The sequence below is a fragment of the Peromyscus leucopus genome, chromosome 1 (genome assembly GCF_004664715.2).
Source record: "Peromyscus leucopus breed LL Stock chromosome 1, UCI_PerLeu_2.1, whole genome shotgun sequence".
Lineage (NCBI taxonomy): Eukaryota > Metazoa > Chordata > Mammalia > Rodentia > Cricetidae > Peromyscus > Peromyscus leucopus.
The window spans coordinates 152087052-152113866 of record NC_051063.1 but is presented as its reverse complement, the minus strand read 5'-3'; the positions used below and the strand labels follow the sequence as shown (position 1 = coordinate 152113866).

At 45.8% G+C, this 26815-nt stretch overlaps 1 long non-coding RNA gene across 4 annotated transcripts in view; it reads left to right on the top strand.

Annotated features, from left to right (window-relative positions):
- The window catches only part of LOC114708990, a 55830-nt gene that overhangs the window by 15889 nt on the left and 13126 nt on the right, over positions 1-26815 (top strand). Inside the window, exons 1-5 of one of the 4 annotated variants that reach the window (XR_005089967.1) lie at positions 1916-7708; positions 8035-8117; positions 9333-10119; positions 10737-10845; positions 11538-14030. This is a non-coding gene — a long non-coding RNA (uncharacterized LOC114708990). Of the gene's footprint in view, positions 1-1915; positions 8118-9332; positions 10120-10736; positions 10846-11537; positions 14031-26815 lie in introns of those variants that run through there. The other 3 variants (XR_003736870.2, XR_003736869.2, XR_005089969.1) reach the window with 3 other exon arrangements.

The window sequence follows — 26815 nt, the reverse complement described above, 5'->3', positions numbered from 1 at the left end:
GTGGGAATAGTTCATACTGAAGCCATAGCAGGGTATAAAGGAGCTGTTCTTGGAGCCAGAGCTGGGGATAGATCAGAAGAGGCTGGCAAGTACAGGGCTGGGCCAGACATGCTTGGATTTCTCCATGGTCTCTGGTCTCTATAATGTAAAAGGAAGTTTGTCCTGAAAAAGGATGCATATTTCCTGTGGCCTAGACCCTTCGGGACTTGGGATGGACTACAGAGTACTTGGGGTAGATACCTCTGAATGTCCTGGAACTTATTCTGTAGAACAGGCTGACCCTGAACTCACAGAGATCCACCTGCCTCCACCTCCCAAGTGCTGAGATTAAAGGCATGTGCCACCAGCACTCAACCAGAGAGACTTTCTTGATTTGAAGACCACATGTCTATTATTATCAGACACTGGGGAAGAATGGACTATGAGTTTAATGTAACTCATATCCTGCTGGCTACAATGCTCCTTTGGATGTCCAGTGGGGAGAGGTCCTGATTCTGGCTGGCCATGGACTCATTTGCAGAAGGGACAGGGCTCTCCTTGTGTTGTGGCAGGCTGTGATTAAGCTCATCAAATGAACCTTCTTCTAATTGCTGTTTTCTGTGAGGGCCACCAGCACCCCTTGACTCTGACAAAGACTACAGTCAGGGTCTTTTCCCTGAGAAGCCCATGGGATATACAGGATGCATACTAACAGACCCAAGTCATCTTCTAATTCTTCAACATTGAAGCCTGGAGCTGATTTTTTAGGCAAATGAATATAAACCACAGTAGAAGCTCTTCACAGCATCGGCAGTATTATTCACCTCACAATTGTTGAAAATTAAAATTGTCCATAGCTTCTACGTGCTTTCTCCCTTCATTGCAATTTAAGAACCAACACCATTTAGCTCATCAAAAATAATACTAGCGAGGAAAATGGCTTTTCTCTTTTAAAAGCCCCCAACATTTTGCTTTAATGTGTTCCTTGGAAGAAAGTAATTTACAATGCAGACAAGACAATTATCTGACTTGATGTAACACAGTGGATCATTCTGGTGCCCCATCCCCATCTTTGCCTGTAGGGACCTGCTAGGGGGAGAATTCTATTCTGGGGCAATTATTTGGAACAACCAACTCGGACCTGTAGTTCTAGCATTTACAGCAGATTGACAGGAGCCTGGCAGGGGGTTCCTCTTGACTTTTAGTCATTTTGGAGTTGGGCTTAGGCTTCTCCATGGGGACTAAAACTTCCCCCTGTCAACTGGGAGCTCATGTTCACACCCATAAATCCTACTTGGAGCCTGAGGCCTAAAGCTCATCATTCACAAGTTACCTCACCCCAGGTCACCTCTTAGGTGCAGTTATCTGCACTCTGCTTTCCTTTGAGCTATCTAGCTATGGATCATTGACCTGGGGATTTGTGGGTATCTTTCTCTCCAGGAGCAGCTCAGAGCTGGACTAGTTGAATTGAGGCTAAATATCCAATTTCCTTCCCTCTTGGGTGGGCAGTTCCCAGACCTGTTTTGTACAGTGGCTCAGAGGTGCCCATGGGCTGGGACCCCATTTCTCCCAACAGTAATGGCTCAGGACCACATTCTATGTTGTCCTTTGCCTTTCTCATTTCCTTTTTCCCTAAAAAACAACTTGAGACCAGGTGTGGTGATGAATACCTATAATCCCAGCTATGAGAGGCTGTGGCAGGAAAACTGACAGTTCTAGGTTAGCCTGGACTACAGAGCAAGACCCTGTCTCAAAAAATGAAAGAGCCTATAACAACCAGAAAAGAGAGAGGGAGGGAGGGAGGGAGGGAGGGAGAGAGAGAGAGAGAGAGAGAGAGAGAGAGAGAGGCAGAGACAGAAAGAGAGATACACAGAGAGACAGAGATAGAGAGAAGGAGACCAAGACGAAATAAAACATTTTTTTTTTTTTTTTTTTTTTTTTTGCGTTCTCAGGCTTTACTCTTGTATGGACAAATTTCTGCCTACTCCAGCTAGTGTAACACAGGTATAGATCATCAATGACAGACCAAAGTAAAGATTCACCTAAGTGAAGCTTAGTGAACCGAAGAGTTTATTAGGACCATTCTTGACTTAAGGCAACTGCATCAATGAGAAGTCTTAGCCGAGCATGGGTCAGGACTCACAAAAACTGCATCCCTGAAACTATCCCTTAGTTCACATCCACATTCTATGTACCCCAGTGCTTCCCAGGACCATGTACAGCTGAGGCAGGGCAGGAGTGGTTGATGGAATACCAGATGAGTGTTTGCCTAACCCCAGGATGCAATGTCAACAGCCCTATCTCTATTACCATAGACAGGGTTGTCACAGTGTGGGACTGCTTTTTATTGCAATGACTTCAGGCCATGGTTTTCCATAGGCCACCACAGCTCCATGGTGGCCTGTGGTCATGTCAGGCCACAGGAAATGGGCCTATATATGATGGCTCCTGTGATGGGGGTGGGCTGGCCCAAATGTAGTCAGCATGCAAGTGTCCTAGAGGGAGGAGCCAGGGAACCTGTTAGCAATTTTAAGGCTGTGTGGAGAAATGTTGGAGTTGCCAGGGCTGGCTAGCACCGGAAGAGTTAAAGCATTAACAGGCATATTACCTGCAGGCTTCCATGGTGGTCCCCATTGCAGTGCCTGGCAATACCCCATGTTGTTCTGAGTTCCCTGCTCTGGAGCACTCAGCTGGAGCTGGAGTGGATACTCTGCAACTATCCCTCTTCATTGCTCATCAGCCTCTCTGTAGTGTAGCACATGACCAAGAAGCCATTTATCAACACCTGGGCTCAACTATTTGGCTACAAAGAAGCCACACAGCAAAGGGGGTTTCCAGTATGCTGTGGGGGCTGCAGAAGTCAGATGCCAAGGTACCATCTTGGGCAGTCTCCCTTTGCCTTTCTGCTCTTTTGGGAAGTTCCTCCTTGCTTTTCCTATTGCAGTTCCATTCCTTGTTTGGGGCTTGGCTGATGTCACTGATGTCCATGTCACTGACTTTTCTCATCCCTGTGACAAAATACCTGCCAGAAACACCTTGAAGGAGGAATGATTGATTTTGACCTACACTGTTAGAAGTTATCATGGTGAAGAAGGCATGGGGCAGTTGATGGAAGCAGGAGCAGGGGACTGGGCTCCTCACAGCACCTCTGGCAGACAGGAAGCAGAGAACAAAACTAGACATGAGGCCTAGACTGTGGCCCTCAAAGGCCTGCCCCAGTGACCTGTCTGCCAGCATGTCCAAACATTCCATAGTCTCCTGGACAGCACCTCCAATAGGGAGCACTTCACATTCAAACTATAATGAGACACAGAGCACATGCAATATACGAAGTTCCCCTCCATTCCCCCTTGTCTCTACCTTCAACAGGGAGTTACAGACTTGTGAGCCTGGAGCTGCATTTGTCCCAGTCTGGCCTCAGAGGAGCAGTCCTGAGAGTTCTGCTGGCTGTTGTGAAGAGTGGACAGGAGGGACAAGTCCTTGCTGACCACCATTATCCACACATAACTACTGACCCTCCTGTGGTTTGACCTTCTGATCCACTAATCCTCCCTCTTTGATGAACTGGTTCCATTTGTTTCTGTCACTTGTGACCAATCCTGACTGTCATATCCACATTAAGTCATATGTGTGCAGCCACAAAGGCCCTTCCTTTGGTAACCCTAATGATGGCAGTGGCAGGGAAGCATATCCTTCTGTAGATCTGCCTCAGTGCGATGGGTGTCACCTGCCACCGGTCCTTCAAGGCAGGCCCAAGCAGTGTTCAGGGAATGCAGGCTGAAGAGAACATCAAAAGAACCAGGGCTATGACTCCCTCAGCTGCAGCTGACACAAGCTGATCAGAGGAGGTGGGACAATGAGAAGCTGTATGAATGTCACCCATTCTGTGTGTTGGTGACAAAGAATCTGGTTGTAGCTGGGCACCGCATGTGTCAGAGCACCAGGACAGTCCACAAAAGTGGGAAGAACCACCCCAATGGCTTGAGTTTTCTAGGTATAAACCTGTCCCTTGCACATGGTGTTTGTGAACACACACACACACACACACACACACACACACACACACACACAAACACATACACATACACACACACACATTGATCAGTCATTCTGCCCAGGCAGTGTTTGGGGTAAGAGGTCACCACAGTGTTTGGGGTAAGAGGTCACCAAGCGGCCTGGTACCAAGTGGGAAAAGGGTTGGTGCTTGCCCATGCTCATGAGGTTTCCATGATGACAGAGGTGGAAGGGTCATGGCCTTGGGAATTGGGAGCAGATGCTCGGCTCTACTCCATACTTCCTGGAGTCCTCTGGACCTAGTCTTCTAGAACTGTCTTGACCTGTTGACTCAGCCTGGTGGGTTCCCTGCCTGATGGGTCTGGGAGGTCTTGACGTCTGGCATGGTTCAGATCTCACCTTTTGAATGCTGGATTCCCAGATCTCCTGCTATTGCAAAGCCTTTAGGAGTTGGGGCCTGGCTAGCAGACCCGAGTCTCCAAGAGCAGATAATGAAGGGTATTTTTTCCCTGGTTCTGGCTGTGCTGTCTGTTTCCTGATCTGCTGAGAAGTGGAGAGTCTCCTCCACATGCTGCCAGGACCTCCATTATTCCTTCCCTCCCCTGAAGCGGTACCCAAACCAGCCCTTCTTCCCTTCAGTTGCTTCTGCAGTCACAGCTCCTCAAAAGAAATGAATGGTTTTCATTCTCTGCACTTGGGTCCCCAGACCTGGCTTCTAACAAGGAAACAGGCTGAGTCCATCTGCTAAGACCCCCTAGCCTGTGAGAGACTTTGGGACTGTCTTATTGTCTAGCCCAAGGCAGGGACAGATGAATGGTCCACATGTACATTCATGTAAACCAGGCTTGCTGCTCAGCCTCTTCCTGAGCTCCACATCTCGTATGGAGGAAGTTCCTAATGCTATCCCACCACAGACCATCTTGATGCCAAGTATAGATGACAGAACTGTAAACTTATATTGGATGAGGGTTTCAAAAGGGAATGATCATTCAGAAATGACCCAATCACTTATTTGGGGTTTTGACAATCAAAAATGAATTTCTTCAGACCAGAAATGGATCTTTACATTTCCTCTCTCTCGCTGCTTCTGTGGGGGCTGTTGCTCCCAAATCTGCTTGCATCATGGCTCAGTGATGTTTAGAATCCTGAGTAGTTTTCTGGAGACAGATGGCATTGATTTCACATTTGTTCCACTGTGCCTGCCTCTCACAATGTATTAGCATCAGCTCCTGACATGCAACTACAGAAGACATCAGAAACGATTTGATCTGTCACTTAAAAAAAACATTTGTGCTGGACCTAGTGGGCCAGGCCTGTAATCCCAGCTACTTTGGAAGCTGAAGCAGGAGGATCATAAGTTTAAGGGCTACTGAGTTTAAAATAAGCCTGGGCAATGCAGTGAGACCCTATGTCAAAATGATAGTCAATGAGTGTTAGGGGTCTTGCCCTACACACACAGCCCTGGGTTCCACGCCAGTATGACAGGTGCATCCTCTGCATGAAGAGAGTTGGGGAAAATGGACCCTTCGTGGACTGTAGAGGGCCCATCTCTGCTCCTTTCTGCACGTGATCTTGTCGCTGGTATTTCTGACAATTGCTTTTAGTAGCTCAGGATGGGGGGAAATACTGTGCGGCTATTATGTTTCAGTGTGCCATGAAGAGCATGCTGGGCTGGAGGTTCACAGGGTAATTGCTGCAGGTCCCTGTGACTTGGGAATGCCATTGTTCCTCTTTGAGCCTCAGTTTCTCCATTGGTAAAAAGAAGAGCCATCTCTCTTCCTCACTTTTTCTCATGATCCAGGAGAGGGTAAAAGAGTATCTGGTACTCAGATGCACATGAATCAGGCTTTTCTTTTGGTAATAGTAGGCATTAGAATCTCATATATGCAAGCATGTACTCTACCAATGAGCCACACACTCCACCTTTCCCCCCCTCCCAGTGTTGGAAATTGATCCCAGGGCTTTGTGTAGGCAAAGCAGAGGCTCTGCTGCTGAGCTATACCTCTGGCTCAGAGTCTCACAATAAGTCTCAGGTTGGCTTTGAAGTTGCTTTCCTCATGTTTTAGCCTCCCTCCTGGTACCTTACCACACCTAGCTCTTGTAACTTCTCTAAAGTCAGCCAGAACAGGAAGTTGCTTGGAGCCATGTGACCTTGAACACCTGAGTAGTCAAGGTACAGAAATCAAGGTGGTCCATGGCTTGTGAAAGGTCTTTCAAGACATTCTGGTATGATATACAGAGTCTCAGAGTTGACAGCAGGGTAGGAAGGAACTTACTTGCATATGGCACCCCCAACACTGCAAGCCCTGAGTTATCACACCCAAGTCTGTCCAAAACAATAGGGTCCAGGTTCCCATAGAATGATTCATGACATCATGCTGCACAGGGACAACTGGGAATACCCACTGCAGAGACGGACAGATGGGGGCCAGGCTGAATCCAGTCACTGTGTGTACTCAGGAGAGGGGGTGCTCCCTCCCTCATGCTCCTCATCTGGGTGGCCTCTCGATGCTCCTTCTGTCAGTTCTGCTCAGGGAAATCTGAATATGCCATGCCAGGCAGACATTGGAGGAAATCAATCCAGACAGCAGACACTTAGTCCTGCTTAGAAGGTCATGCAGTTCTGGCCGGCAAGCTTGCCTGAGATGCGGGATGCTGCTGACATAACAGCCTCTACCAGGATGCCATCTCCTTTCCCTCACCTAAAGACTGGTTTGAAATAATGTGCACCATCAGAGTGGGAATCCCACTGTCCTAAACTCCCCAGAGTTCCAGAGCCAAGACCCATGCAAGGCACACAGCAGGGGCTTCATCCATCTACCCAGGCATCTGCTATTTTGGTACCCAGTACTGGGCCTGCTGGGCCACATAGAGCCCATCTCCGTGAGCGTGCAGGAGATGCTGAGAATAGACTAATAACTCCAACAGCGTTTTGCCAGGTTTCAAGTAAGTCTTACACTCTTAGTCATCTCACTTCCTGGGGTCCTCGAGACCTTCTAGTGCCTTCTAGTCTGCATGCATCTTCACCAAGGATAGCCTTCTGAATGAGCTCCTATCTCCACATAGAACCAATTCCATTAATTGATGTTTGAACAAAACACCTGTTTTCCGTTAAAAATATCCTACCAGAAAATTAGAGGTAAGTCAAAGTTTTTTTCTTTTCAAGTCCCAGAAGTTGTTTTGGTCTCCAAGGAAGGCAGGAACGGCTTCTCCAAAAGACAAGACTGCAGATGAGCACAGGGGAATTGGCACACCTTGTCATGGGGCTGTCCTATATGTCAGCTTAGGGGCCTCCCCTGCATGCTAACTACTGCACCCAACTGTCACTTGTTGGGATGGGGATGTGCAATTAGCAAAATAAAACTCCAGGATGAAAATAGTCCAAAACCCCAACTGGAAGGCCATGGAGGCTGCTTTAACTGGAATGATGCAGTTGGTAGAGAACTAAAACATACTCATATCAAGCAATAGGGCAGTCAACTCAGTGACCAAAAGGCTAAGGATTCAGCTACAGCTACGGCATAGTGTAGGAGTTCTACCCCTGGAGAGCTTTCTGTATGCCGTTTCTCTGGGCTTAATCCCGCTTCCCTCATCCTCTCCCTGAAGTAGGCTCTACTGTATGGATGCCATTTTTGTCCACAGGCTGTTATCCAATCGCATTGGTTCACACAGATGGAGTGTCTGCTTCACCAGCATTTGTCAGAAAACATCTTAGGTATGAATGTCATCAACCAAATGAAGTCATGTGTCTGTACCTGAACCTCTTGTAGTAGGGTGGCTTGAATGAGGAATGTCCCCCCATAGACATTTAGTCTCCACTTGGTGGTACTATTTGGAGAGGTTATGGAGCCATAAATATGTAAGTACCAGGAATACAAACTCTAGTCCCTACACTTGCACAGCAAACCCTTTACACACTGAGACTCTCCCCAGCCCCAAGCACTCATTGTTCTTAAAAGAGGCTATAGATTAAGAGAAGGGATGAAAAGGAGTTTAAATCCACCATGTACTAGGAGCCATTTGACTGTAATTCATTTCCAGGGTGAAGTTTCAGCATGCAGGGGATGCTGCATGGCAGGCAATCGGTTCTTGATGAAGGATCCTCACCAGGTTTTATTTACTAAGTGAGTGGGTCTCCTTGTGCTTTGTTGATTCGGAATGCTAGGATTCTCTTCTGCAGGCCTCCTTTAATTCCAGGTTTTGTTACATTCAGTGCTTACCTTTCTCCGCTCCCAACAGATTTTCCTTTTCAAGCTTTTCTTCTCTGGTGCTCTACTTTATTGTAAAATAGCTTTCTTCTTAAGAATCAGGGCTACTACATTGCCTAAATTTTTTTGTAGTGAAGGATGCTAGTTTCTCAATTTTTCTATTTTAAGGAATACTTGAACCATATGTGGCTTCCCCTTTGAGCTGTTTTCACGGGCTTTAGCATGAAACATTATTTGACCCTCCCCCACCACCCCTGTCCTGCCCTCCCTCCCTTTCCTCATTCTCTCCCTCTCCCTCTTTCCTCATTCCCCTCCCCTCCCCTGCCTTCTCCTCTTCCCTTCCTACTCTCTCCTTCTCTACCTCCACCCTCCACCCTTCCTTCAGTGTGTGCCCCACCTACAACTCTCCTCCCCTCTGCACCCACCACATCATCTTCTCTCAGTTTCTTTTCCCTTTTTCTGTACTTCTGGAATGAACTGGCAGTCAGGTTGTCTTTAAGACACACTCTATGCGAGCGTTTCTCATGTTCCTTGAGTTCAGTCACAGCCCGAGACTGTCAGCCTGTGGAACTGCTCCCTTGTGGAAATATGTGTTTCCAAATTTCTGCTTTCCATTTCCAATGCCCTCAATGTTCAGTCATCCCCTGAACTGAAGCAGGCTGAGGAAGAGTCTGAATCCAGGTAGGTCATGACTCCTCCCTGCTTCCCTCTAAGAGTGTGTAGATCATTTTCCTACTGACTGGAGGGATGGGCAGCCACGGAAACAATGAATGGAGGGAGGAAGAGCTTCCTCAGAGGGAGTGAGCTTCTGTTGCTGTGGCTGCCCCAGAGACAGAGGGAGGACTAAGGTAAGAACAGACAAAGGAAAGAGGAAAGAGCCAGGGAGTCAAGATGGGGTCAGGGTGAGTGAGGGCCCTGAGAATTGCTGGCAAGGGACACCCTTGGAAACAAGGGTGCAGGATGCTGAGGACCAGCCTGAGATTTTCTGTGGAAACTTGGAACAATATTTCCTTTCCTATGGGGTATGTATATTGGCCAGATCCTACTCTGCTCATTGCTGCCCAAAGATTTCGCTGCAGCCCCTTTCCTGGGACATTGCCTGGAGCTAATTACATCTCCTATTCTCCACAGCCCAAGATTGGCTCAAAGTGGGATCAAAAGGTGGGAAAGTTTGGGAAACACAGGAAGGGAAAAGAGCCTCTCATCCCTGCTGGCTGACAGGCAGGAACTTCTAGCCTGTCCTCGTGGCACAGGCCTGTTGTCCCAGGTAGAGGCTGAGGTAAGAGGTAAAGCCCAGCTTGGGCTACTTAACCAGACCCTGTCTCAGAAATGAAAAATAAAATGATAAAGAGAGCAGGGGACACAGCTTAGTCGTGGTGCCTTTGTCTAGCTTGTGCTGGGCCCTAGGTTCAAGCCCCAGGACAGAAAATACAAAACAAAAAAGAATTTCAGCAAAACTAACAAAAGCAGCAAAAATCACTGTGAAGATTTTTTTAAATTCCTTTTGTGAGTCACTTCAAGAAAAAATGTTAAAATAGCAACGAGCCGTATTTAAGGTCAAAACACAGGATAGCCCTTGAGTTTGACCTTCCTCCCTTTTCATCTATAAACTTGTCATTTTCTGAGAAACTAATCAACAAAATTATAAACCAAGACTATAGGCAAAACTTGCCTTGACCTCCTTCTGACCTATGGATAGTAAGAATTCCTTTGACCCTGGGTTTTTTTTAATATTTACTTTTTATTTTTTATTTATGTGAGCATGAGTGTAATGCCATATATATGCAGGTACTCACAGAGGTCAGAAGAGGGAATGATATCCCTAGGGATTGGAGTCACAGACGGTTGTGAGACCGCTGACATGGATGCTGGGAACCGAACTTGGGTCCTCTGCAGGAGCCTCAAGTACTCTTAATCAGTAAGCTATCTCTTCAGCCCTGATCTATGTTTCTTACTTATCTTGTCAGCCTGTAAACCTGCACAGTGTGCCTTATAAACTCTTTATAATCTAATTGACTAATGAAAATGTAATTAGGAGTTTTTTGTAATCTTTATTTTGTGTAATCTTTTATATCCTTTGAACACAGTAACTTCAAAAGCCACCAAAATCATATAGTTCTGTTAGGATATTCATACTTAACTGAGAATCTCTCTTGAAGCTTGTACCTGTCCTTCATTGTGTACAACTGCCCTTTCATTAGGCCTTGTATCCACTTCCTTTTCTGAAGTATTTTGCATTGAATATAGGTCTTTATGCATGCCAGCAAGTGCTCTGCTACTGAACTATGTATGTACACACACACACACACACACACACACACACACACACACACACACAATTTTCTTAAAATTTTGAGATGGAGTCTCACTAAGTTGCCTAGGCTGCATTTGAACTTGTGATCCTCCTGCCTCACCCTCATGAATACCTGGCATTACAGGCCTGGGCTACCAGGCCCAACCCAACATTTTCTTAACAAATTCCAACTTTGCTTCATAGTGGCTTATCCTGAATTCTTTTCTGTGTCTTCAATGAAGTCAGGAAACACCTGAATGAGTTCTCAGGAGAGCATCTCCATGCTGCCAAGGGGATCATGAAGACTGGTCACATTCTTGAGAAGCTGACTTTCCGCAAAGCCTCCCAAAGGTATGTGTGTAAGCTGAGAAGGGCTTGTGTCGCATCTTAGTCCATGCGGTGAGGATTGGGTGGGAGGATGCCCAAGAAATTTGCAAAGATCTGGGAGAGGCACTGGACTCACACAGAGGACAGAGCTGGACTTCTTTAGGCCAGTCTTATGTAAACTTGGTGAGTGAGTGAGAGCCCCCAGCCTTCTGCTCCCCCCGTCAGGCAACTTGTCTAAAGTCTTCCAGTAAGAGGCTAACCTGAGACCTACCGGAAGCTGGATGGTAAATGGATGATTGAATCACCAGGCTGGGCTGTTGACTCCCTCTTTTCTCCAGGCCTCAGGCTACATCAATGGTTAGGCTTAAGGAGGTCCCCAAGATGCCCACTTTGTTGTAAATTAGCATGTTGGTTGATAGCTGAGGCACAGAGTGAGCCTGGGATTAGGACTCTTGGGCAGGCATATCTTACTGAGCAGGCTTTCTTTAAGGACTACCTCTGCTTCTGAGGATGTTACACTTCCTATAACTTGTCACAGCACCCTCCTTTGCTTAGGAAGCAAACTCTTTTTTTTCAATGCTAAGCTTTCTCCAGGCCTATGGGATTAGTGCATGATTCAGATTAATGGGGTCCAAATTAATGTGATTTATCGTCATGGCTTTCACAAGATGTACTCTACTTATTTGGCAACTTACTTTATTTTATTTTGTTTTCAGGACCTAAATGTAGGACACTTGGAGTAAGAAAATATGCCTCCTCAGTTATGCCTGTAAACATACGGAACACTTTACAAAGTTTTGGAAAGCACACAGAACAGCTCTATCAGAGTTGACAGCTCCAGGTGATTGTTGCCACCCTGATTTGGGGTGTAAAATGTCACACTTGAGCAAAACTCAAGCATTTCAGTTCCTTCAATAGATGGTATGTGGAAAGCCCCCAAATACTGAGTGTCCCTCTGGCTTTGAAAGAATAAGACAGCAGGTTATCTGCATGTTTCTGGTGTGACTGGTTCACAGAACTTGCCACCGTGCTGATGCCACCAGCAAGATTTCCATGCAACAAACATGAATAGCCGACCATCATTTCCCTTCTGAGGGTTTGTGAACACTGATTGACATTCCAGTGTGGGTTACCTTTCAGCTTCTACATTCCCCATCAAATATATGGTCTTCTGAGGCCTGGGGCAAGCCCGCTGAGGAGTTAAGGATCTTCACATTTGCTTTTATTTCTAGGCTAATATGGTATCAGAAAGAGGTCTCTGCATCATTGGCTCCACAGGGGGGCTGGTACTGCCCCTCACCCACTCCTCAGGAAACTCTTTCACAGTGCCATCTAGTTCTAAACGATTATGTAATTACATTTGTGAATGTAATCCTGCAGGGCATTATTCTAATTATAGCCTACAATCCCTTTCAGCTACACTCAGAGAAATAATTTGTGCAATGCAATGGGACTCCTCCAGCTGCTGCAGTGTCTAGAACCTGGGCACACAGTCAGCTCTGCCTCCTGGAATCAGAGGTCTTCGTTCTTTCTCAGGAAGGGATCCAAGCATCAAGTCCCAGAGCCATTTCTCAGGGACAGTCCCCAAACACAACAGAATCCTTTGTTCCTAAAACCTTTATTTAGCAACAGATTGCTCATTCTGCACCCAGTAACAGGAATTTTGAGTGATTTTGTGGTATGTAAATTACACCTTAATAAAGCTGTTTAAAAACAGAATAGTTACTAAGTTAACTATAATCAAAGACAGAAATGGAGGTGTCTTACAGGTGGGTGGCTGTTGTGGGCCAAGGGAGGGGATGTGAAATAACAGTGACCCAGAGGGCCCTGAAGTTGATGGTGAATGAATCTTAGACTTAATTAACAGGTATGTTCAATTTAAGAGATGATGGAATTTTAGCTGTTTCCTTTGCTTTCTCCATATATTTTCTCCTTCCCTCCCTCCATCTTTCATCCCCCTTCTTCCTTTTCCTCCTCTCCTACTTCCTCAGCATCTGTTATTATTATTTTGGACTTACTTCTTGATGTGTGTGGAAACTTTCTAGTCTTTTTCAAGCTTCAGTTCCTAGAGATCATTCTTTGGTGGGCAGCATTAGAGGCCTGACGTAACATTGGGCTTCTGTGAGCCTCACCTTCCGGCACTGAGCATTCAGAGTTTATGGGCTCCCCTAAAATCATGAGAGGGAAATCTCATCTTCAGTGATGCAGCCCATGGTCCTGGATGCGATACAGTAGCTTGTCCCGAGTTCCCAAGGGCAAGACCACCAAGTCTCAGGTCAGCCCTTAGGTGGGATGCACAGGAATGGCTGAGCCCTTTACCAGCTGAAGTCTCACTATGCTGTGTCCCCAAAGTTCCAAATCTGAGCTTTCTGGTCAGATTATTTGGTCTTGGTCACCATCTTCTGCCTATTGGCATTTTTGTAAAATAAAATTAATATTTAATTATTAATTATTTATTAGGCTTCCCAGAGAGGCAGAACCAGTAGAATAATTATGTGATGATACCAAAGGGAAATTGGCTGATGTAATCATGGATGCTAAGCAGACTGTCTGAAAGCTTGATACCCTGGAGTATAGGTTGCATGGTCCAGTCTGAGGCCAAGGCCTCACAACCAGGGAAGCCGGGAGTGTAACTCTCATTCTGAGGCTGCAGGTTGAGAACCCCCCGGGAAGTGTACATTAAAGAGTCCAAAGGCTGGAAAGCTTGCAGTTCTGAAGTCAAGGACAGAAGTGTTCCAGTGTCAGGAAAGACTTCAGTCCCCTTCCTCTGTTTTGAATTCAAGTTTTCTACCGTTGGATTGTGCCTGCCCACACTGAAGGCACACATATCCTCACAGCGACTCAGCCACTCAGATGTGGATCTCTTACAGTCCAAATTGTACTTTATGAGTTTTATGAATCCACTTAGGGTGGCAGCCAAAGTCAACCACTAGTTACTACTGTAAATTTGTCTTTGTGTTATGCTTGTTTCTCCTAGTCAGATCATTGATTTGTGTCTTAACAAGCCATGGATGTTATTTTTTGAAAAGCTTAGTTAAAAATGGAGAGGGTATGTGTGTGGGGGGGAGGTGATACATACATACATACATACATACATACATACATATTTGTATATACTATCTTGGTTTCCTGTTAGTGGGTTGTGGGCGCCATGGGCCCTGACCCCCGACTGTGAGTGGCTGCAGCCTCGCTTGCTGACCAGGTGTCCTCCCTATTCAGATTCCCTGCCGGTGTCCTTCTCACCTTAGGATCATCGGTGTCCTTCTCACCTTAGGATCATCGGAGAACTTACCGGAGGTTCTTTGTTCCTACATCCTGCTTGTGGTGTAAACAACTTAGGTGCATCCTGTATTTGGTGTAAACAACTTAGATGCAAGAATGCAGAACATTGGGTCTAGATTGTAGACCATTGGTAGCGAACTTCTGCCCTCAGGGGATCCTCCATTTGTGCTGTAAGCCTGTATTTAAGGTTTCTTCCCCCTTTCAATAAACCGCATTTGGCATTCAGCCATGGCAAATGACTCGCTGTCTCTTGTCTCTATTTTTTAATCCGCAGCCCTTCGCTCGGACATGGTGAGCGGTTATCGGTAACGCAGGCGTTACTGCTACAGTGGGTCACTCTCTGAAGGAAGGTCAGGGATATTCATGAATCCTTCTGCCTCTTACATTGATGATGGGTTGCCTCCATTTACTGTTTTACATAGAAAACACATTTACTCGTTTTTCTTTGGGAGTGTGGCCACTGGTAGACTGCCCATGCTCCAGTGAATGGTCCTATCCCTATAAGTGTAAGACAACACTAATTGGACTCAGTGGGTTATAAAAAGAAACAAAAAAAAGAAAAGAAATAATATAAAAACATGAAAATATGGTGACCCCTGTCCTTAATTCCAGCATTTTTTGGAGGCTGGGGCATGTGGACCTCTGTCAGTTCTAGGCTAGCCTAGACTACATAGAAGTGTTAAGCTAACCAGACCACTTAGTATGATTCTATCTGAAAAAAAAGAAAGAAAAAAAGACATTTTTTCTAAGAAAATGCCTACAATGTTCATTTTAGTAAGGTTCTAAAAGCTAATAGGTTGTAACAGTTTGTGAAAAAGCAACTATGTTACTTTTTCCTTGCAAACTGTCCCCACCTAAATGAAGTGAGATCCTGGAAGTTTCTCCTTAAAGATGAAGACACAGGCCCAGTGTAGTGGCACAGACCTCTAATCCCAGCATTCACAAAGATGAGGCAAAGGGATTTTGAATCCAAGGTCAGCATGAGCTTCCTAGAGAGACCCTATCTCCAGAAACAAACAACAACAACAAAGATCCCCCAAACAAACAAAAAGACATAGGGCTCTTCTTAGCTCCTGTTTTCCTATCATTCATACACTTTCCAGAAGTTTTGAGTTGTTTCATTTTATTCTTATTCAATAATGACATCAACTAAGATTATGGATTTCCCCCAACATCTGCCTTTGGAGGAATGAGGCCATGCATTTGGAAGTGGTGATGGGGACAGCCAGCTCTGTAACCCCAGGGATTTTGCAAGGGACTTGTACCTGAATGATTAGGTTAAATCCCTAGATAATAGGAATGGAGACATGGTCCAGTGGGTAAGAGCACTTGCTGCTCTTGCAGAGCACCTGACTTCAGTCCCCAGCATGCATGTTGAGTGACTAACAACCACTTGTAACTCCAGCTCTAGGGGATCTGATGCCCTCTTCTAGCCTCCATGGGGACCTACACGCATTTGTACCCCCATATGTATTTATAAATAATAACAAAAAGCTGGAGACATAAACTAAAGGCACCCACATGGTACCTCACAACTGTCTGTGACTCCAGTTCCAGGTATTAGGATGCCCTCTTTTGATCTCTGCAGGTACTAAGCACACATGTGGTATATACGTGCAGACAAAACACTCACACACATAAAATTAAATACATTTTACAGAATTAAAAAATAAAAAACTAAATCTTAAACCCTAAATGATTAGTTTTTTAAAAATTGAGCATTAATTAATCACTTCTATTTTTCTTATGACAAAAGGATACATCCTGTGCATTTTCATGTAACACTGGAAGTTGTGGGGTTTTATGATTAAAAATAGATTTTACAAGTGTATTCAAAATCCCTTTGCCTCATCTTTGTGAATGCTGGGATTAGAGGTCTGTGCCACTACACTGGGCCTGTGTCTTCATCTTTAAGGAGAAACTTCCAGGATCTCACTTCATTTAGGTGGGGACAGTTTGCAAGGACTGCTTAAAGGTGTTCAAGCACTATATCCATTTCCTGTAGGAAATCAGCCAGCCAGCCTGAAGTTCATTTTCTGTGTTTATGTTCATTTTGGCTAAGTGTCTCTGCCCAGTGCAGAGGGGTGGGAGGGAGGTGGGGTAGGGAACTATGTTCCTGTACACTGTGATTTCAAGGGACTAGAGCATCACTTGGCTGACCTTTCTCCCTTGGAGCTCTGTGTTGGGGAGACAATGGAGTCAGACACTATGGAAGGGAGCCTGGGCCTCACCATCGTATGGGGATGTGAATTGGCCAGGGACTTAGGTAGTGGTGAGAAAGACCCCTACCTCTCTCCAGTATGAATGGCCTCTCCTCTGCCCCACCTTGCCTCTCTGGGGGCTGCTGAAGGTTAAAGAGGGCAATGCAGGGCACTTCCATAGCATTCTGTATACATTGTCAGTTGCAGAAGGGCTTGGGATCTTTCAATCTAGTCAAGCAGGCTTCCTGTAGAATCTGATCTTTCTTTTTCTGTTCTTTTCAATAGTTCAAGACATATCTGGCTGGCCTTAAATGTACTACCCTGACTAAGCTATCCTTGAATGCACAGAGATCTGCCTAATTCTGCCTCCACAGTACTAGGATTAAAGGTGTGCACCACCACGTCTCTCCTAGAATATGATCTGGACCCTGGGGGACATTCTCCTGAATAGCTAGTCTGAGGGTTCTAGGCTGCTCAAGGAAACCTACTGAAAATGGGAGCCAGCCAGGGGTCCCTGGAGGATATCAGCTACACCACCAGACAGCAGATAGGTGTGGGAAAGGGATAGAGCCAGACACTAGCCCTGGGGAGATAGGAGACTAAGTCCCTGGTGCCCAGAGTCTCAGGATAACCTTTCCAAGCCTCACTGTTCTGAGATCCCAGACTCCAGGATGGGGACAGATGGATGCTTAGCAGATGCAGGCCCAGAAGAGACCTGTCAGCTCCTGCTTGCTCCCACTGCCCCCAGAACTGCCTCGTGTCAGCTTGTCTCTTCTTGTCACCCATGCCGAGAGCTGTGAGAATGGGAACCAGGCGCTCCCAAACCAGGTCTTATTGGAATCTTGCTATCTGCTGAGCCTCTCTGTGGCCAAACTTGGGGACTCTGGTGTGTGTCAGTTCTAATGTGAGGCTTTGGCCAGGTGATCTCCTCTCACCTCAGCTTTGCTGTGTATGAAATGGGCCTGAGCAGATCTTCTCTTCTTCCTCAGGATCAAGTGTGATGGTTACTGAAATTGGATATTGGAAAGAATTACAGTGACATCAAGAACTGAGCAGTGGCAGAGAAAGCACCCGAGGAATTCATGGTCCTGGCTGGATGTCTTTGTGCATTCTTCTTGAACTGTGGAAACTCCAGTTATCTCAGCATAGCCCCATCCAAGGTGACCTCTGCTGAGAACAACCAGACAGCATTTAAATGGATCTGTGTAGTGTTAGATAGACCTGGACCTCTGACCTCCAGAGAGTTCCTTACCTCTGCCAACCTCATGTTCTTCACATGGGAACTAGGTCATCCTTTGGAGGCTGTGAGTGGTGAACAGCTGGGAGTACTGGGTATGGTGGCAGATGTATACAGGACTATGTTGTGATGTCAGGTGATCATTTTATCAGTTCCCAAGCAGTGGGTAGCCCCCTAGGGGGTAGAATCCCCCAGACTATCTTTCCCTAAAGTTTGGGATGATGCTCAGCAGGCTTCTTTCCGGAAGTGCCGTGGGGAAGCAATGACTACTGGGAATGATTTTAGTGTTTTTTTTTTTAACTACTTCTTCCTTTTTGAGACATTTCCACAAATCTCTCCTGATGCCAAGCTCTCCACTCTCTTTCACAGTCACCTGTAGCCCTTGGTTTATCACAGTCCTTGTTCAGGTCCTTCCCAGAGCAGTAAATTCGCTGTGGGAGCTCAGTCTGTGAAACTCCCTGATGGTTAATCATTTCCCCTGCTCTCCTGCGAAGCCTTTACTCACCTTCAAGACCCTCCCTAGCCCTGGAAATAAATCAGACTATCTACCTCTCATATGAAGGCAACTATTATTTTCCTTGGGGTTGTTCCTTGTGAAATGGGGTAGAGAACAGCAGGGCTAGCTCAGCTGGGAGCTGAACCCTGCAGTGAAGTCCAGGGTGGCTTCAGCACAGCCTTGTAGCCCTCACCTGGAGAAGTCCCAGGTTGCAGACTCTGATTTGTCTATGAGCAATTTAAGAATCCTTTTTATTCTTTTTTTATTTAAACAAATTATTTGTATATATAGATATTTTGCCTGGAGCTATATATATCTCTGGTGCTAGCAAAAGCCAGAAAAGGGTATCAGATCCTCTGTAATTGGAATTACAGATGTTTTGAGCAGCTATGTGGAAGGGCACGTAGCTGTTTGAAAGAGCAGCCAGTGCTCTTAATCTCTGAGCCATCTTTCCACTCCTAAAATCCTTTTTAAATTAGTATATACTCATTGTAAAAAAAAAAAAAAAGTAATGGGTTCCATTATGAAATTTTCTTTTAAAAAGATTTATTTTTATTTTATATATATACATATATATGTGTGTATATGTATATATATATTAATGTTTTGCATGCATATATGCATGTGCATCACATGTGTGCAGTGCTCCCAGAGGCCAGAAGAGGGTATCAGATTCCCTGGAACCGAAGACATCCATGAGTTCCCATTTGAGTGATGGGAACTGACCCGAGTCCTCTGCAACATCAGTAAGGGCTCTTAATCACTGAGCCATCTCTCCAGACCCTCATTATGACATTTCATACATGTATATTATGCACTTTGATCATAGTCAAACCCCCATCACACTCTCTCTAGTTCTTTCCTTCTTCTACTTCTGTGCTCACCCTCTCCACTTTTTAAATATAGGTTCCACAGTGAGGTAACTAACCATTCAATGTTTGTCTGAGTCTAGCTTATTTCATTTAACATGATGGTCTCTGGTTCTTTATGGTAGATAAAATTCCATTGTGTGCATGCACCTCATTGTCTTTCTCCACCCATCTGCTGATGGACAACCAGACATCTTGGTTATAGCGGACAGTTCTGGAGGAGTAAGGCAGAGTGCAAGTGGGCCAGTTTCTTCCTGAAATGAGGTTGATGGCTAAACTTTGGGTCCTGAGGGTGATAGCCTGTGGCTGTCTCTTTGTGGGTCTCCACTGGGCTGAGACTGCAAAAATCATTTTCCACCTTGAATGGAATCTCTGTGGTATGGCAGGGTCATCTGAAGTTCTGCTTTTAGGTTTTTTGAGGAATCTCCATAATGATTTCCATAATGGCTGAGCCAGTTTATAACCTACCATTGGGTTGCTGTGGTACAGAAAAAGCCTGTTACTACTCTGGTGATCAAATAAATGGGCGAACAACCTAACTGCCATGATAGAACTCTCATCTAGTGTCTGATGGAAGCAGATGCAGAGATCTAAGGCCAAGCCCAAGGTGGAGCTCCAAGAGTCCAATCTATGAGAGAGAGGGGGGATTATATGAGCAAGAGATATCGAGACCATGATTGAAGAGAGCATGGGGACAACTAGCCAAACTAGTGGAAACACATGAACTATGAATCAATAACTAAGGAACCCCCATGGAACTGGACCAGGCCCTCTAGATAAGTGAGACAGTTGTTTAGCTTGAACTGTTTAGGGGGACCCCTGGCAATGGGACTAGGACCTATCCTTTGTTCATGAGCTGGCTTTTGGGAACCTAGTGCCTATGCTGAGACACTTTGCTCAGCCTTGGTGCAGGGAGGAGGGGATTGGACATGCCTCATCTGAATCTGCCAGGCTGAGCTGACTCCCCAGGGGAGACCTGCCTTGGAGAAGGTGGGAATAGGAGGTGGATTTGGGGAGGGGAGACTGGGGGTGGGGGGAGGGAGGACAGGGAATCTGTGGCTGATACGTAAAATTAAATTAATTATAAAATAAAATATTTAAAAAAAAGTTAAGAAAAATGTTACCCAGGAAGAGCTTAACAATGTCCTGGCTGTTATTGGGTTCATGGGAAGATGAGACCCAGGGCCACAGAGGATGACAGAGCTGACGCTGTAGCCAAGCCCTGGGAAGGACAGTGAAGAAGGATCAGTGGTCTTGACCCCTAGTGTGGTATCTCTCTGAGTGACAAGACACACATACCTGATCTCAGACCTGAGAGCCTAGGTGGTGCTATGTCCAGAATCCCCTGGGACACAGATCTGCTCTCTCTCTCTCTCTCTCTCTCTCTCTCTCTCTCTCTCTCTCTCTCTCTCTCTCTCTGTGTGTGTGTGTGTGTGTGTGTGTGTGTGTGTCCCCACAAAGAGCTCTTTCATCTCCTTAGGTGCTCTGTGGACAGGATTTTGTTGGGGACTCAGAAAGGTTCACCCCTCTCTAAATCCTCAACCAGAATCTGCCCGCCTAGAATCCACATGAAAGGATCTGGGGTGTGGCTCAGCGGTGGAACACTTGCCTAGAATCTGTCCACCAGTGAGAGGGTGAGGATGTGTCTCAGTGGTACAGCACCTACCTAATGTGTGTGCAGTGCTCTAGGTTTCATCTTCAGCATGTCAAAGCACACTGTTGAGATGTGAGCTCCGTATTGGGAGGACCTTTTGAAGTGGCATGCTGAGTGCCTCTCAGAAGTGTCCTTCCAAAGGTCATGGAGGCTTTCTCCACAGAGAGGCTTTGTCCTCACTTTCCTGCTTCTAGGTACTATCCCCACCCTCACTGACACGCACACACACCTTGGTCTAGCGCCCATTTCAGAAGCTGATTCTCTGTCCTTACAAGAAAGCCCTGTGACTTGCATGGAGAGTCTGTGCAGCCTCTGGGTGATGGGCTGCTGTCTGCATCCATGAGGACAGCTCGGTTGTAAGAATATAATTTTAGAATCCAGTCTCTGCTAAGGCCATACTATCTACAGCAGTCTCTTCTCACAGATCCCAACAGGCTCCCTACTGAGACATTGTGAGTCCCTAGCTGACAGACTCTCAGGTTCTAGGATCTCTAGCCTGAGAAGTGACTTTACATCATAAGGGTGTTGGTGACCTGGCTTCAGGCTTGTGCTGTGAAATCTCCTCCACTCTCAAAAGGTATAAAACCGGGGGGGGGGGGGGGGGGGGGGGGGTGTAGGGTGGTGGTGGCGGGGGACAGACCCAACTTCTGGGCTCTAACTCTTCTCTCCAGAATGTCACTGTGCTATCCGTCTGTTTCTGGCTCTAAGGCCTAAACTCTCCTCAGAAACTCCCATTGTGCTGTTGCCTCTCTGTCTGTCTACGGCATTAATGAGTCTTCTAATGAACTCCTTACTCCCCAGTAATCTTTCTCCGTGTCCCTCTTGACCTCCCCCTCCTCACTCACTCCACAGTGGCTGCTGACTTTCAGGCTAAGCCAGGAGGGACGCAAAGTACCATACTACATGGTAGTCTCAACGAGGTGCAAGCCAATGGCTTTGGCTTTATCACAAGTGTCTGCCATGCAGAAAAGATAGGACAAATGTGTCATCCTGTGTTGTTGTTATAGCATGATTGCTTGATTTCAGAACTCAGACATCCAGGCAGCTCAGAGACCAAATGATATCCCCGAGGTTAAGCACCACCTGCAGACATGTTTACTCTTATCCAGGGAGTGCCGAAACCTTAAATAGTTGCAACTATTAAAGGATTTAGACGCGTGCGTGCACGCACGTGTGTGTGCATGTGTGTTGTGTCGTGTACAATAAAAAACAAAAGCAAAAAAACAAACAAAAAAAAAATCCAGGTTTTTAAAATCTGTCCAGTGGGATTGAAAACGAAATTAGTCAGCATGGGTTGGGCTAAGGTCTGGGATTGTCAGTTTAGGGGTACTTGGAATGCTGGCCAGAAACTTCCTACCTTCTTTTGGGAGCACCTCAGTTTTGTTTGTGTTCAGAGATCCACAGGGTTTCCTGGAGTCTTTTCCCACTTGCTGGAATAGCTGCCCTGGGATTGCCTCCTGCCTAGATCTTAAGAGGGTCCCTGCTGCTCAGAGAACTGTGTGTTTTTCCTGATGGCATAAAATATGTCTAGTGCAGAGCTGGCTCCTACACATCCTATCCTGGAAACAGATTTAAGAGCAAGCAGGAAGGCTGATGGAACAAAACAAGGCCTTTCTCTGCTGGTTCATTTTGGTCTTTCAAAGGTCCTTAAACTTGTATGTATCCTTAAATATCCCATAATTAAGCTCTGGAAGTGGGAGGTTGGAGGATGGGGCCACATAAAGAATCCTGCAGCTTTTCTTACATAACCCTCAACCAATGAGTGGGATTGGAGGACCCTCTCAAAAGGTAGGGTGCTCAGCATCTGGTCTCCAAGAGGCCCTGCCAGGACACAACTTTAGGAGCTGCTTGATTCTATTTGTGGGTTTTAGATTTCAAGTAAGCCTGCCTGAGATGGTCTGTCAGTGTGGTGACTCCTCCCCTTGAGTAGTTGGGTATCTGGTTCCAAGCAAATCAACTCCTCTGAGGCTCCAGTTTCTCCAGTTGTGAGGACACAAGACTGTTAAGAGTTCCACGCCTTCTAGAACATCAATTGCCAGTGTTAAATTTTACTTTCTTTGGTTGTGGTGGGAATGGAACTGGGACCTTGAAATTACAAGTGTTCTGCACTGAGTCAGGACCCCAGCTCCTCACTGGTGGATCTAGACAAGCACTCTGCACCACACTCCAGTCCTTCACTGGTAGAATATAGACAAATGCTATAAAACTGAGCCATGCCCTCAGCTCCATTGATGATGCAAAAATCACTACTCTCATCTTAAAGGAAATAAGAGAGTTTAATCTAGAGTCTTATTGAGTGGCCATGGCCCAGGAACATAGATTCAGGTCACCCCTAATTCCATGCTCCAACGTGGAAGCATTCTCATGAAGTTTTATAGAACAAAGGGAATCATAAATCAAGGCAAGTAAAGTTTAAGATACATTGGTGGCTACATCGGAGAGGCAGGTACAGTGAGACAGGGAAGTTTTCTATAGCTCCAAGATGCTATCTGAGATTTTGGGTTGGTGGAAGCTAGTGTTCTGTTAAGTTAATAGATTCTAAAATGTCTTATTTATTACTCACAGGATGCTAGTTCAGACACAGAGGTGGGCAAGGAATGGCTATTCTGGGGAGGCTAGAGCTAGTCCTAGATAAGATAACTAGCCTTCAGATCTGCAACATTCCAATTTCTCTACAGTACTGAGATTCTAAGCAGACAATCAGTCTTTGCAGCCACAAATTCTTTTCAGGAGTTTTTATTCTTACTACTTACTTGTGGATTGTAGGCAAGTGCTCTACCACTGAGCCACACTCCCAGGCCCTCACTGGGGGGTTCTACTGTAGGCTGTGCAGCATGCTCCAGGTTTCTAGCTTTTGTAAGCTGTCACCCATGCTGGCATGGACTTTTGGTGATACATTGAGTGTTTTCTGCTCCTGTAAGTAACCCCAGTAAAACTCATTGGCTCACCAAGTGGGAATTTGGTGGTATTTCTACTTCGGTTTGTCCTGGGCTCCCAATCTGGGGTGATAGACATTTGTTTATATCTCGCCAGGAATAGTGTGAACACAACAGTAATTTTTCAGCTTTTGAAACCACATCACTCCAAGGTTGTAATTTACCATGTTCGGGGTTTTAAAAATACAAGGTAGTTCACCTATTTTCTTACCTTAGCCTTTCCTTTTGTAAATACACCCATGAGGTGGTTTGGAAGGTGCATTGTTCAGGTTTAGGCATGAGAGGAGTGCTGATTAGGAGATATTGAAAGGTCATTGTTTGAGATCTCCCTGAGAAAATGGAGCAGTGTCTCCATAGGTGATCTTCACAGTGATTCTGACCTTGTCAGTTGTATTGAAGTTCTTGGTTTTCAGCCAGCAAGTGCCAAGGTTAGGGTGGCTCCGCTCTCCTCCCATGTTGCCATGCCTTCTTCCCCTGCCTCAGTTGGACTCTGTCCTTATCTTGGGCACTTCGCACTTCGAGGGATACCTTTGTCTCCATGGGCCCCAGGCGGGAGGAGGGAGCTTAGTGAGAACGCAGCTGGCCTTTATCTGCAGCTGCAGCAGTGTCCCCAGGGAGGTGACAGACCGCCTGCGCCTCCTGGAGCCTTCACCTCCGGAGGCCTGGGGTGGTGGCACCGACAGTGAAATTAAAATCCTCTCCCTCCCTTATCAGCTTCCCCAGAAGCCTGTCTAGGAGGCAGTGCTTACTCCAAGCCAGCCAGGGTGTCTAAATATCAGTATCTTTTCCACAGCCCAGGCTTCGAAGTCACAGCTGCTTAGAAGGGGCTTTAAAAGTGAGTATTTACTGCTTTTGTTCAGCTTATAAATGTCATACATGTTTACCAGGAATAATTTAGGAAATATGTGAAAAAAGTAAATAAAAGAATAAAACCCTCCACAATGCCTCTCTGAGACAGATATTCTTAACTCGGAGAAATTCTATTTAGACTTTACCTACTTTCTTCATTCCTTCTCTCATTCATTCTTTCTTTAATTTTTTTTTGCTATAAAGTAAGTAAAAATAATAATAATAATACAGGTAAAATACAGCTCTAACTCAGTCTTTTTTTCTATTTATTAAGAGATTTTGTACTCTTTTTACATATCAACCACAGAATCCCCTGTCCTCCCTTCTCCCACCCCCCATTCCCACCTCCTCCAAAGCAAAGTCTCCCCTGGGGAGTCAGCAGAGCCTGGTACATTTAGCTGAGGCAGGTCCAATCCCCTCCTCCCTGCACTAAGGCTGAGCAAAGTGTCTCAGCATAGGCCCTAGGTTCCAAAAAGCCAGCTCATGCACCAAGGACAGGTCCCCGGGTCTCATTGCCTGGGGGCCCCCTAAACAGTTCAAGCTAAACAACTGTCTCACTTATCTAGAGGGCCTAGTCCAGTTCCATGGGGCTCCTCAGTTATTGGTTCACAGTTCATGTGTTTCCACTAGTTTGGCTAGTTGTCTCTGTACTTTTTCCAATCATGGTCTCGATATCTCTTGCTCATATGAGCCCTCCTCTCTCTTGTCAATTAGATCATGGAGTTCCACCTGTGGCTTGGCCTTAGATCTCTGCATCTGCTTCCATCAGGCACTAGATGAGGGTTCTATCATGACAGCTAGGGTGTTCAGTCATCCAGTCACCAGAATAGGTCAGCTCAGGCACCCTCTTGACCATTGCCAATAGTCTATAGTGGAGTCATCTTTGTGGATTTCTGGTGACCTCTCTAGCACTCTGCTTCTTCGTATTCCATGATGTCTTCATTTATCATGGTATCTCTTTCCTTGTTCTCCCACTCTGTTCCTGATCCAGATAGGACCTCCCGCTCCCCTAAGCTCTCTTTCCCTGACCCTTGCCCTCCATTATCCCCCCACTCCCAGTTTGCTCATGAAGATCTCAACCACTTCTCTATTGTTGAGCAATCTCTGTGTCTTTCCTAAGGTCTAACTCATAGTCTTATCAGGAACCTACCTTTTAATTTCCTTCTACCTCTCCTCTCCCCTCTCTCTTCCCTACTCTTCCCTCTTCTTACTTCAGAAATCTGGCTGCGGGCCAGTTGAAGCCCTTCAGGTCACCTCCTAAAATAGTATGCATCCATCCTTATCTGTTGTATGTAGTTTTGATTTTGATGTCCAGTTTGCCTGTTCTATTATAGATTATATGGCTTTGTTGTTGATGATATGTGTGTGTGTGTTCACTACACACATGCGCGCGCGCGCGCGCACGCACACGCACACAGACACACACACACACACACACATATAAGAGAGGTAGAAAAAGGTTTTGGACCATGAAGAACTGCCACCATGGAGCCAGTCTTCACTCCACCAGAAGGAGTCCAGGAAGGTTTTTAACTGATGATCCCCTTGCCTTCATTTCCCAAGTAGCTGGGACTAAAGGTCTGTGACGACAGGCTGTTGGCTCCTTTCTGTAGAAGTCTCTCTGGAGTTGTTACTTACTCTTAAGTCATTGCTCTTTATAGTCTGTCCATATGTTTTTAGTTGTAATGGCTTGGAGAAATACTCTTTGGTCTTAGTCTTGATCACCCAGGTACTGACTTTCAAAATGACTATCATCGTGATTAGGGTTTTTTTTTTTTTTTTTTTTTTTTTTTGTCAACTTGATATAAACTAGGGAGCATTTCAAGTGAAGAACTGCCCCCCAAAAGATTAGCCTGTGTCTGTATGTGGGGGACACTTTCTCGATTGGTAATTGACTTAGGAGGGCCTGGCCCACTGTTGGTAGCACCATCCCCCAACAGGTGGGTCTAGACTGTATAAGAAAGCTAACTGAGCATGAAGCCAGTGAGCAAACTAGTAAGCAGAGCTTTTCATGGTTTCTGATCCAGTTCCTGTCCTGACCTCCTGTGATATACTGTGACATGGAAGTGTAAGCTGAAATAAAGCCCATCTTTCCCTAAGTTATTTTTGATCATTGTGTTCATCACAACAGAAAACAGAAAACTGGGACGGTTGTTACATAATTCTTCTGTTTCTGCTACAGATATATCTACTTGGCTATTCTTTTGAAATAAGTGACTCTCCAGTGCATTAAATATTTCTCTTGATAGTGGTGTTTGCTTTCCTTCTGTGTAAAATGCTTCAGTAACCTCTGCTGATGCTTATGTTAGATTTTGGTGTAGCAGAAGCAAAATACTCCCAAGAACAAATTAAAAGGAGCGGGGTGAGGGCAGAGGGTTAGTTGGTTGTTGGAAGGCTCCTGTTCATCATGGTTGGGAGGGAGGTGTGGACAGAAGCCTTGGTGACCATGGCAGACAGGAAGCAGAGGTGA